General features: G+C 27.0%; 2 long non-coding RNA genes across 2 annotated transcripts; one reads left to right on the forward strand and one right to left on the reverse strand.

The window, feature by feature from the left end:
- Positions 1-1687: 1687 nt before the first annotated feature.
- LOC107883933 lies at positions 1688-7047 on the reverse strand. Its single transcript, XR_003840266.1, has 5 exons — positions 6626-7047; positions 4193-4224; positions 3625-4115; positions 2436-2610; positions 1688-2356 (listed from the first exon to the last, which is right to left on the reverse strand). It is a non-coding gene; the product is annotated as an uncharacterized LOC107883933 (long non-coding RNA).
- Positions 7048-9599: 2552 nt separating this feature from the next.
- Positions 9600-10836, forward strand: LOC107883934. The gene is made up of 3 exons (XR_003840269.1): positions 9600-10004; positions 10340-10514; positions 10594-10836. It is a non-coding gene; the product is annotated as an uncharacterized LOC107883934 (long non-coding RNA).
- Positions 10837-11023: the final 187 nt, after the last annotated feature.

Raw genomic sequence — 11023 nt, forward strand, 5'->3', positions numbered from 1 at the left:
GACAAATTATCAACTCCGTACTCGGCTAATAATATTCTGTAGTAGGATAAAAATAATGTAATATAAGTGCCGATATGCGTACCTTCTTAATTTCCCATACCCTTTGTAATTTGCCGCACTACTCCGCACTTCCCCGACTTCCCTTTTTCTATTTTATCTTTTTTTTATTTTTATCTCACTAAACTTGTTAGAGTCTAGAGAAGATATTAATTATTAATAGTAGTATACATTTTACTGTAAGTCTTCTATCCTAGTGAGACTTATCATATTTAGTACCATAATAGTCTATTATTAAAATAAAATCAATGAATAATGATAATAGTATAATACCTAGGTACCCAAAATTGTTTCCATATTTATTTCGATAATGTTATTTTCTAATCTCATACGTTTGCTTGTATTTATAACGAATACGGCAATATAAGTTATAATTTATAAATATCTCGGACGACTTTTTGTTTTGTCAATTGGAATTATCATCGTATTTACCAGAAACCAGTATATGTTATTGATATAATGATTTCCATTTAAAGACTATGATATTTAGTTTTAAACCTGTTTTTAGGAATTGGAGAGTTAAATAAAACAAAAATCGGATTATTCAATACCGAGTAGATCATTAAATAACAGAACTCGTGAAAATAGCCAGTCCATACAATGGATAGTATACTAATTATTACCCTTTACTGTAGTACCTATAAAATATAAATTATAATATAATAAAATTTGATTATTATGAAATGATGATATTTTATTATTAGAAAAATAAATTACCAAAATCCAATAAGTTTTGTCTCTTGGTTCCACATATGATAAACATTTAATTTAATTAACTTAACTGTACAATAATGATATTTAACTGAATAAGTTAATAAGTAAAAAACAAATAAAACTAACTAGTTAAGTAAAAAAGTTAAAAAAAAATTAACTTTTTAACAAGTAAGAGAAATTTTGAATTTATTTTCAAATCTCAAATCAAAAAATAAAATTTTCTTATAAATTTCAATCTCAAAATAATTTGTATATTTTGTGATTTTTACGTCTATTGTAAATAATTAATTTGAACTTAACATGCTTGCGACTATGTATATTTAATAATTTTAACTATCATTGTAACAATATATTATGAGCTATGTATTAAATTCAAGCTTTTTGACCTAATAAAAATATTGTATTAAAATTATATGGTGTATAGAAAATTCTAATATAAACATAAAGTGGTGCAAAATTGAATGTATAGATACATTTAATTAAATCTATAAATTTTCAACAACTGATTTCGCGTAAAAATACCCGTTCTTTCATAATTTTTTGTTTTATTTTTGTCGTTTTTAAAAGGTACTTTGAAGGCTACCAAATTAGAGCCAAATGTATAAAATTTAATTTTGAAAAATTCCCTATAATACTGTTCTTTGTTACCAATGAGCCGACAGGACTTCGTAATATGGAAGTTTTGGTGTACCTACATTTTAAAAAATCATTGATTTTGCCTAAATCGTCATAATTGTGGCTGTGAATTTAATTCGAAGAAAAATCTCAAAATATTCATCTTAAAATGCATTTTACATAAAAATGAATTCAAAAATTAAAATATTTATAAAAAGTAAATTAATTTATCGAGCGGTGATAAGAAAAAACTATATTTTGAATTATTTTTAACCATTTACAAAAACGTAGGACACAAAAATTAAATTAACTTAAATTTAATTCACACTTTTTGTTAAGAAAGTTATATTTAACAATAACTATAATAAGGTAAAAATAATGCATCTTCCTACAAATTCTGATGTGAATTTACATAATATTTATACAACATTCAATATTGATTTAAATCTTTAACTATTATTATTTTTGTAATAAAAATATCTCAATTAACAGATATGAGAAGGAGTATCAATCTATAATTTATGACGGACATTGCTTTCTTCTAAAACGTAGTTCTTAGCTATTGCTAAGCTTTTCCAATATTTGTGGGTGACTTGCGTTTATAAGGAAAGAGAAATCCCATAAAATTGCCGAATATTGCCTCGATAAAGTAAAACGTATAATAGTGTGCGCTGTACCATTTATTTATAATTGTAATTATTATATGTGTTTAATATATTAGTTTTCATAATCAATATTTGTACGTTTCTCGTCAGATACGATCAAATAGAAATCTATGGTTTTATGGCGGTAATACCCGATTGAACCGTCACGGGTTTTCACTGGTGATTTAACTTCGCTAAATGACCAATTAACTGACCGTCGCCGTCATATACATGACCGCATATATGAAAAACGTATATTTTTATAGGTGTGGCAATAATTTAGCATATATAGATTCCATTAGTAGATTCCTTTGTAATTTTTTATTCTGTAACAAATGATTTGAATACACGTTTTAATTATCACATCAGAAAGAAATATTAAATTTTAACTCTTTGGTATATTACTATAAGTAATTTAAAAATGTATAGTTTCTACTCCATAAGAATTTGTGTTGATTTTTTTTTACTGCGAGATGTCAAAAAATATAAAAAAAACTTTCAATTTTATCCAATTATTCGCCATTATCTTCAACATGTTATTAAGTTTTTAGTACAGCTCTTAATATTTGTTCCATCATATCTGTAAAAAAATAATAACAATAACAATCATGCATCACACATACAATAGATAATGATTTGAAATCAATTAAAAATATGTTAATACTAGGAATTATATTTATAATTAATAGTTTATATTTTTAATACACTAAAATAACATTGACCAAAATAAACGATTATTGGTTATGCTTGTGTAATGGGAATGAATAAAATCAACGTCTTCAGTACCTCCTTCTAGGGACACTGATTCTTTAAATATTAAAATAAACATTTATAATTTAAGTCAAAATATTAAAATTATTATAAAAATGAATATTTTATAATAAAAATATTATCTATATATATAAAAATGGAGACAAAAATGTATAACAATTCATCAATCGAGAACGGCTGGTCCAATTTGGCTCAAATTTTTTTTAAGATGATCGTAACTGCCAGGAGAAGGTTTTTACGAAATAAAATTTTAGGAAAATCCACCAGAAAGGTAGGAAATCAGTGGCGCAAAAGTGCATTATATTATATTGGTTGCTATTGGTTAATCGGGCATGTTTGTTGATTTCATATAATATAAAAATGAATCGCAGAATGACGTGTTGCTAAGCGCATATATTTTACTGTACGTGTGTTGTGACTTAACTCCTCCTAAATGGTTTGACCGATTTGAATGAATTTTTTTGTATGCCTTTGCGTTTATTCGTCTGATTTTAGTACGGTTATGTTAGGTTAGGATTTTGTATTAATTGATTATATCAATCCATCATAGGTAGAATACGACATACTTGGTATAACTTTGATACTTTAGTGTTAAATCATACACAAACGTACATATAGCACGGGGTCCGCGATCTACCGCAGGTAGATTGCCTACCTGATAATGTACTGCTGTGAATCAGAATTAATCAGATTAATTTTGAAACCATACACCAAATATTAAATAACGAATTGAACAAAGTTCGAGTCACATATAGTTGGTACACTTAATGTCCAAGGGTTCAGCTAGTATATTATATAATATATAAAATGTATTTTTGTTTACCATTGGTTATTTTTAAACAGAAATACATCGGAGGTTCCCAAACTATTTTTTATTGCGCGACGCCTTATTTGAACGAAAATTTCTCAGAGTGCCCTTCCACAAGTTAACGACCATATTATATACGACCACGTATTTCACGGCGATGGTCAGTTAATTGGTCATTCAGTGAAGATAAATGACCAGTGAACACCCATGACGGTTCAATTGGCTATTACCGCCAGAGCGCCATAGATTTCTATTTAATCGTATCTGACGAAACGTACAACCATTGATTATGAAAACTAATATTATATTAAATACATATAATAATAACAATTATAAATTAATGGTACAGCGCACACTATTATACGTTTTACTTCATCGAGGCAATATTCGACAGTTTTATGAGATTCCGCTTTTCCTTATAGACGCAAATCATCCATAAACAGATGGTTTAATCATATCTGACGTTATTTAATAAGTAATTTCCTCCAAATTTGAACATAAAATACCTATAAAAAGAAAAACGTGATTTATATAGGTGTTTGTGACATTTTTTAGTTACAGAATAACTAGTAAGTTTACTTACATGGATCCTTGTTGTAAGTTTTCCATCCTTATCTATAAAATGATGATCATTTTTGTAAATTTTTAACTACAAAATCATATTTAAATTTTAAATTTCAAAAATGTTATCAAAAATCGAACTTTAAATGCTTATAAAAAAAACAGTGCCCATGTACCTATATAATATCGTTGTATCCATACGAAAAACGATACTGAGCGGTGAAGGTTTGTCAGTGTGGATATTTTATATTATATTTATATTGCTATAATTTATTATTAATACGATGGCCGATAAGTTGAATTAATATTAAAGAATTACAACAAAATAACACAAATTGTTATTCTTGGTTATTGAATAAGTTATATTTATTTTTGGAGTAAAATTTCTATCTTAAGGTATGGGTGGAAAAAAATTCATAACGGAAAATGAACCGACACGTTTGTTTATTTATTTATTTTGCAATTCATGCACGGCGGTGACAGCGTGCGCGTCCATTTTATTTTATTGATTTTTCTCACTCTGTCCTTAATTCACTTATAATTTCACAGGCCCAATACTTATAAAAGAAGTTTTTCTTCCCCCTGAGTTTGACGGTGGACTCTCACTTTCTCATACTTTAAAATTTAAATATTATTTTGTGCTTAAAAATGTATAAGATGTTCGACTATTTCAATTCTGGATTGAACATTTAAAACATGATTCCAAGTAAATAGGTTATATATAAAATACTTAATGTATAATAATATCATCAAATACCACTTAGCAATATCGTACGCTGTCTGACCGCCTTCGCTTAGAATCGTTTTTCTAATACAATTATATTATATCATTGAATTTAAATTTAACACCATCCATTAAAGTGGCCTACTTAAAACATCCTGTACAGCAGAGTGACCAGTGATGGGAAATATCTAGATAAATGTATCTTTCATCTTATCTAGATAAATTTCTACTCAGTTATCTTTATTTTCATCTAGATAAAATTCTAGTTATCTATGAGTACTTATCTAGACAATTTATTTAAATGAACTAAAAAAAAATTTGAAAATTTAAAATATTTTTATTATTTTATTTTTACATTTTTCTATTTTTCATCTATTACATAGAAAACACGTTTAATAATATGAATTAGGTATAATACCATGATTTTAATATTTATTAATATTCATTGCTAGTCTGGAGTTTTACATCGTAAACAATGAGAAAACTCAAAAATAGAAATATGTAATGAGCATGTAGTAGGTAAGATTGTAAGAACAACTAATAATAGCAAAAGCAAAAACATCTATCCCTGTTACCCGCCGGCCACCAACGAATGATGATGGTCTCATTAGCTGATACTCGTTTCATAGAATTGTGTACTAAGTATGAAAAATAATTATTGTTTTAAACCGATAAAAAATAAAAATAAACCAACATTCATGGATATTTGACTTACGAGCATAATAATATTATAATAATTATAATTTATAACAATTTAATATTTATATAACCCTGTTGGAATTTCCGGTATTTCAGTTATCGCTCAACCGATCTGTACGACCTCTTTCCTCTGCTTTAAAAAAATTTTAATTATGTATTTTTTACCTGTAGACTCAAGTAGGTATCCTGAATATTTTCAAAATTAAACGTGAAATTATCTCATATTTATCTAGATAAAAATGTACTAATTTAGATTCTGAGCGGAGCGAGGAAGCTATTGTTTATACAATGGTGTTTATTTTTTATTTTTGTTTTTATTTTTATATCCTGTATACAAAATTTCTTCCAGAAGGAGTGTTTCGATTTCAACATATAGTACCTTATCTTTTAGCAAATTGGATCAATATGGTACTTTAGAGAGGTCATTTTTCGATTTTCTCAATAGTTATTTAATGCCACGGGAAAAACCACCGGAAAATTACGAAAAAACGTTAAAAATGGGATTTTAATTTCTAACGCTTTGTTTATCACTATAGAAACGAATAAAAAATTATAATATTTTAATAATAATTCAACTTACATGATAAAATAAATAATAACAAAAATATAAAATATCCAGACTGACAAACCGTCTCCGCTCAGAATCGTTTTTCTTATACAATGATATTATATCATTGAATTCAAGTCTAATACAACCATTATTCAATGATCCACTTGTAATCTACTGTACAGCAGAGCGATATCCACCTACCTGCTTTTTTTATCTTTATCTAGATAAAATTTAGTATAATTATCTTTATCAGTATCTATATAAAAATTATTACAGTCATCTTTATCTTTATCTAGATAAATTATTAGTTATCTATTCCCAACACTGAGAGTGACACCCAATTGCCCAAATATTTTTATTTAACTTTTATGTATTTTTCATTGCAATTTTGTTATTATTTTAACCGGAATTATATCCGGCCTTTAAAAATAACTAAATACTAAATATAGATAATTTACATAATAGTGATTTGAAACACTTACCAGTGGATAAACATTGAACGTCTTAATAAATAAAAAATGTCTTTTAAAAGCTTTTATATACAATTTGCAGGTAACTGAATGCCGACCGCTTGCATACTGCTGGTTTCCGCCGACTCGCGACTGTTTGAAATGGACTTGGGTAACAAAATAATGGAATTTCATATAGCATGTGGCGTATCGATTGAGTAATTTATTAAACATATGATTGCGTGACTTCGGTCATAGGTTTAAAGTATAACAATATTGTTGTCACGCAACCCAATGTGCATAATATATTTTATAGCCCTTTAACCATTAATTTTATAAAATATACCAATGCAACTGTATCTTTTTATAATTATACACTATGCGTTTATGTATACATACTTCTTATTAACGAAGAAGAACTACGCGTTTAAACTTTGTTCGTACTTTTTAAAACTCAAGAATTTTATTTGTAGGGCGGTACATAAATAAAAGGACTACGAACTATGTACATTATAATAATATGATAATTTAATGATTTTAGTACCTGATAAAACACTGTATTATCAATAGTAAAATAAATTAATTTCGTAGAAATCAATATATATATATAAATGAGTGTACATTTTGAATAAATTGTATAACTCAAGATCCACCGAACCGATTTCGATACAGTATATTATATATATCTTCTAACTATATAAATAGGAAATAAAAATCTTTGTACAGGGTCAACTCTGGAACTACTTATCAGATCTTCTTGATTTTTTTGAAACCAAAGAGTATATCATGGAGAAGGTTATTAAGAAACAAAATTTTAGGAATAACCACCGGAAAAGTAGGAAATCTGGATGTCGAAAATACAACATTGACGCAACAGGTTAGGTTAGTATTTTACAAAAGTTGAAAATTATCTCTCATGACTTATATAGTTCAAAAAGAGTCAATACGATTCACAATTTATTTTTTGACCATGATCAAAAAAAAAATTACTTGAAAAAAACATTAATTTTTTTATGAGTTTTAGACTTTACGTTTTTTTACAATAATAGATAAAAATCGGTTTTGATTATTAAATTTGATTCATTGTACAAGTATGTGATGACACACCGTCTCCATTCAGAATAGTTTTTGCTATTGAATTCAAATTTAATGTATCCATCACATCGACTATCGACATATACTCGATAACTTCTTTAGAAAAGATCAGCACCCACTTCTCCGCCATGTTGACCGAATATCGTATACCTACTGAATATGCATGAAAAATTTCATAAAAATCAGTCAAGCCGTTTCGGAGGAGTATCGAGACTAACATTGTGACACGAGATTTAGATATTAAGAACGTTCTAAATACATACAAAACAGAAACATTTGAACTATAGGTGGGTGGTTTCCATCCTTGAAACTTATTAGATTCTATGCAACCGTACAACACATACTTAAATACATACTTAAATCATTACAAAATTATCATATTAGTATGATATGGATTTTTGTAGTCATTTTATTTATGTACTGACCTACAAATAAAAATCTTGAGTTTTAAAATGTATGAACAAAGTTTAAACGTGTATTTCTTCTTCGTTAGTCATAAGTATGTATACATAAACGCATAGTGTATAATTATAAAAAGATATAGTTGCATTGGCTATTGGAATATTTTAAAAAATGAATGGTTAAAGGGCTATAAAATATATTATGCGCATCGGGGTGCGTGACAACAATATTGTTATACTTTAAACCTATAACCGAAGTCACGCATTCGTATGTTTAATAAATTACTCAATCGATGGGCCACATGCTATATGAAATTCCATTATTTTATTACACAATTCATTCTCCTACGTTCGGCGGAAACCACAGTATGCATGCGGTCGGCAAATTTTATATATTAATTTTATTACATTTTTAATTTATTAAGAAGTTTAATGATTATCCACTGGTAAGTGTTTCAAATCACTTTTATGTAAATTTAGTATTTAGTTATTATTAAAGACCGGAAAAAATTTCGTTAAAAATATAAAAAAATGCAATAAAAATAGATAAAAGTTAAATAAAAAAAGATAGGCAAATGGACTCGGCTGTGCAGTTAGTTACAAGTAGGTCACTGTAATGAATGGTGTTAAATTTAAATTCAACGATATATTATCATTGTATAAAAAAAACGATTCTGAGCGAAAACAGCACTGAGTTTCTCGTGATATTACTAAGTATATTTGATAATATTGTTGTAAATAAAGTATGTTATATATAACCTATTTACATGGAACCTTGTTTCAAATTTTCAATCCAGAATTAAAAAAAGTTGAACATTTTATAAATTTTTAAGCATGAAATAATAATTAAATTTTAAATTTCGTCAAAATCCGAACTTATAACGCTTATAGAAAAAATAAACGTGAGTTTGAGGGCTCACCGTTACACTCTGGGTAAATAAAACTTCCTTCATAAGTATTGGGGCCCGTGAAATTGAAGTGAATTAAGGAGAGAGTAGATAAGAAAAATCATTGCAATACAAATAAACGTGTACGCCGCCATCGCCGTACTGTCTTGTAAAATAAATAAATAAACAAACGTGTCGTTTCATTTTTTGTTACGGTTTTTTCCATCAACATCTAAAGAAAGAAATTTTACTTCACAAATAAATATAGCTTATTAAATAACCAAGTATAAAGATTTGAGTTATTTTGTTGTAATTCATTAATATTAATTCAACTTATCGGCTACCGTATTAATAATAAATAATAATAATAATATAAATATAATATAAAATACCCACACTGACAAACTGTCACCGCTCAGTATCGTTTTTCGTATAGATACAACGATATTATATAGGTACATGGGCACTATTTTTTTTATAAGCATTTAAAGTTCGATTTTTGATAACATTTTTGAAATTTAAAATTTAAATATGATTTTGTAGTTAAAAATTTACAAAAATGTTCATCTTTTTATAGCGAAGGATGGAAAACTTACAACAAGAATCCATGTAAGTAAACTTACTAGTTATTCTGTAACAAAAAAATGTCACAAACACCTATATAAATCACGTTTTTATTTTTATAGGTATTTTATGTTCAAATTTGGAGGAAATAACTTGTTAAATAACGTCAGATATGATTAAACAGATGGTTTAATTAATGGTTGTACTTTTCGTCAGATACGATTAAATAGAAATCTATGGCGCTCTGGTGGTAATAGCCAATAGAACCGTCATGGGTCTTCACTGGTCATTTATCTTCACTGAATGACCAATTAATTGACCATCGCCGTGTAATACATGGTCGTATATAATATGGTCGTTAACTTGTGGAAGGGCACTCTGAGAAATTTTGGTTCAAATAAGGCGTCGCGCATTAAAAAATAGTTTGGGAATCTCCGATGTATTTCTGTTTAAAAATAACCAATGGTAAACAAAAATACATTTTATATATTATATAATAAATAATATACATTTTTATAATAATCTTAATATTTTGACTTAAATTATTAATGTTTATTTTAATATTTAAAGAATCAGTGTCCCTAGAAGGAGGTAATGAAGAAGTTGATTATATTCATACCCATTACACAAGCAGAACCAATAATCGTTTATTTTAGTCAATGTTATTTTAGTGTATTAAAAATATAAACTATTAATTATTATAAATATAATTCCTAATATTAACATATTTTTAATTGATTTCAAATCATTATCTATTATATGTGTGATGCTTGATGCTTATTGTTATTATTTTTTTACAGATAGGATGGAACAAATATTAAGAGCTGTACTAAAAACTTAATAACATGTTGAAGATAATGGCGAATAATTTGATAAAATTGAAAGTTTTTTTTTATATAATTTGACATTTTGCAGTAAAAAGAATCAACACAAATTCTTATGGAGTAGAAACTAAACATTTTGAAATTACACATGGTAATATACCAAAGTGTCAAAATATACTTTTCCTTTCTGATGTGATACTTAAAAAGTGTATTCAAATTATTTGTTACAGAATCAAAAATTACAAAGAAATCTACTAAGGAACCTATAGATGCTAAATCATTGCCACACCTATAAAAAATATACTTCTTACATATATGCGATCATGTATATGACGGCGATGGTCAGTTAATTGGTCATTCATCATAGTTAAATGACCAGTGAAAACCCGTGACGGTTCAATCGGGTATTACCGCCATAACACCATAGATTTCTATTTGATCGTATCTGACGAAACGTACCTACAACTATCGATTATGAAAACTAATATTATATTAAATACATATAATAATTACAGTTATAAATAAATGGTACAACGCACACTATTATATGTTTTACTTCATCATATGGTAAACACATATTCAGGGAAATAATATAGTTGACAAAATATTTAAAAAAAAGTTACGTATATAATTATGAAATATTTTAGGTTATATTTTTTG

This window comes from Acyrthosiphon pisum, chromosome X (assembly GCF_005508785.2).
Source record: "Acyrthosiphon pisum isolate AL4f chromosome X, pea_aphid_22Mar2018_4r6ur, whole genome shotgun sequence".
In the NCBI taxonomy this organism is placed as follows: Eukaryota; Metazoa; Arthropoda; class Insecta; order Hemiptera; family Aphididae; genus Acyrthosiphon; species Acyrthosiphon pisum.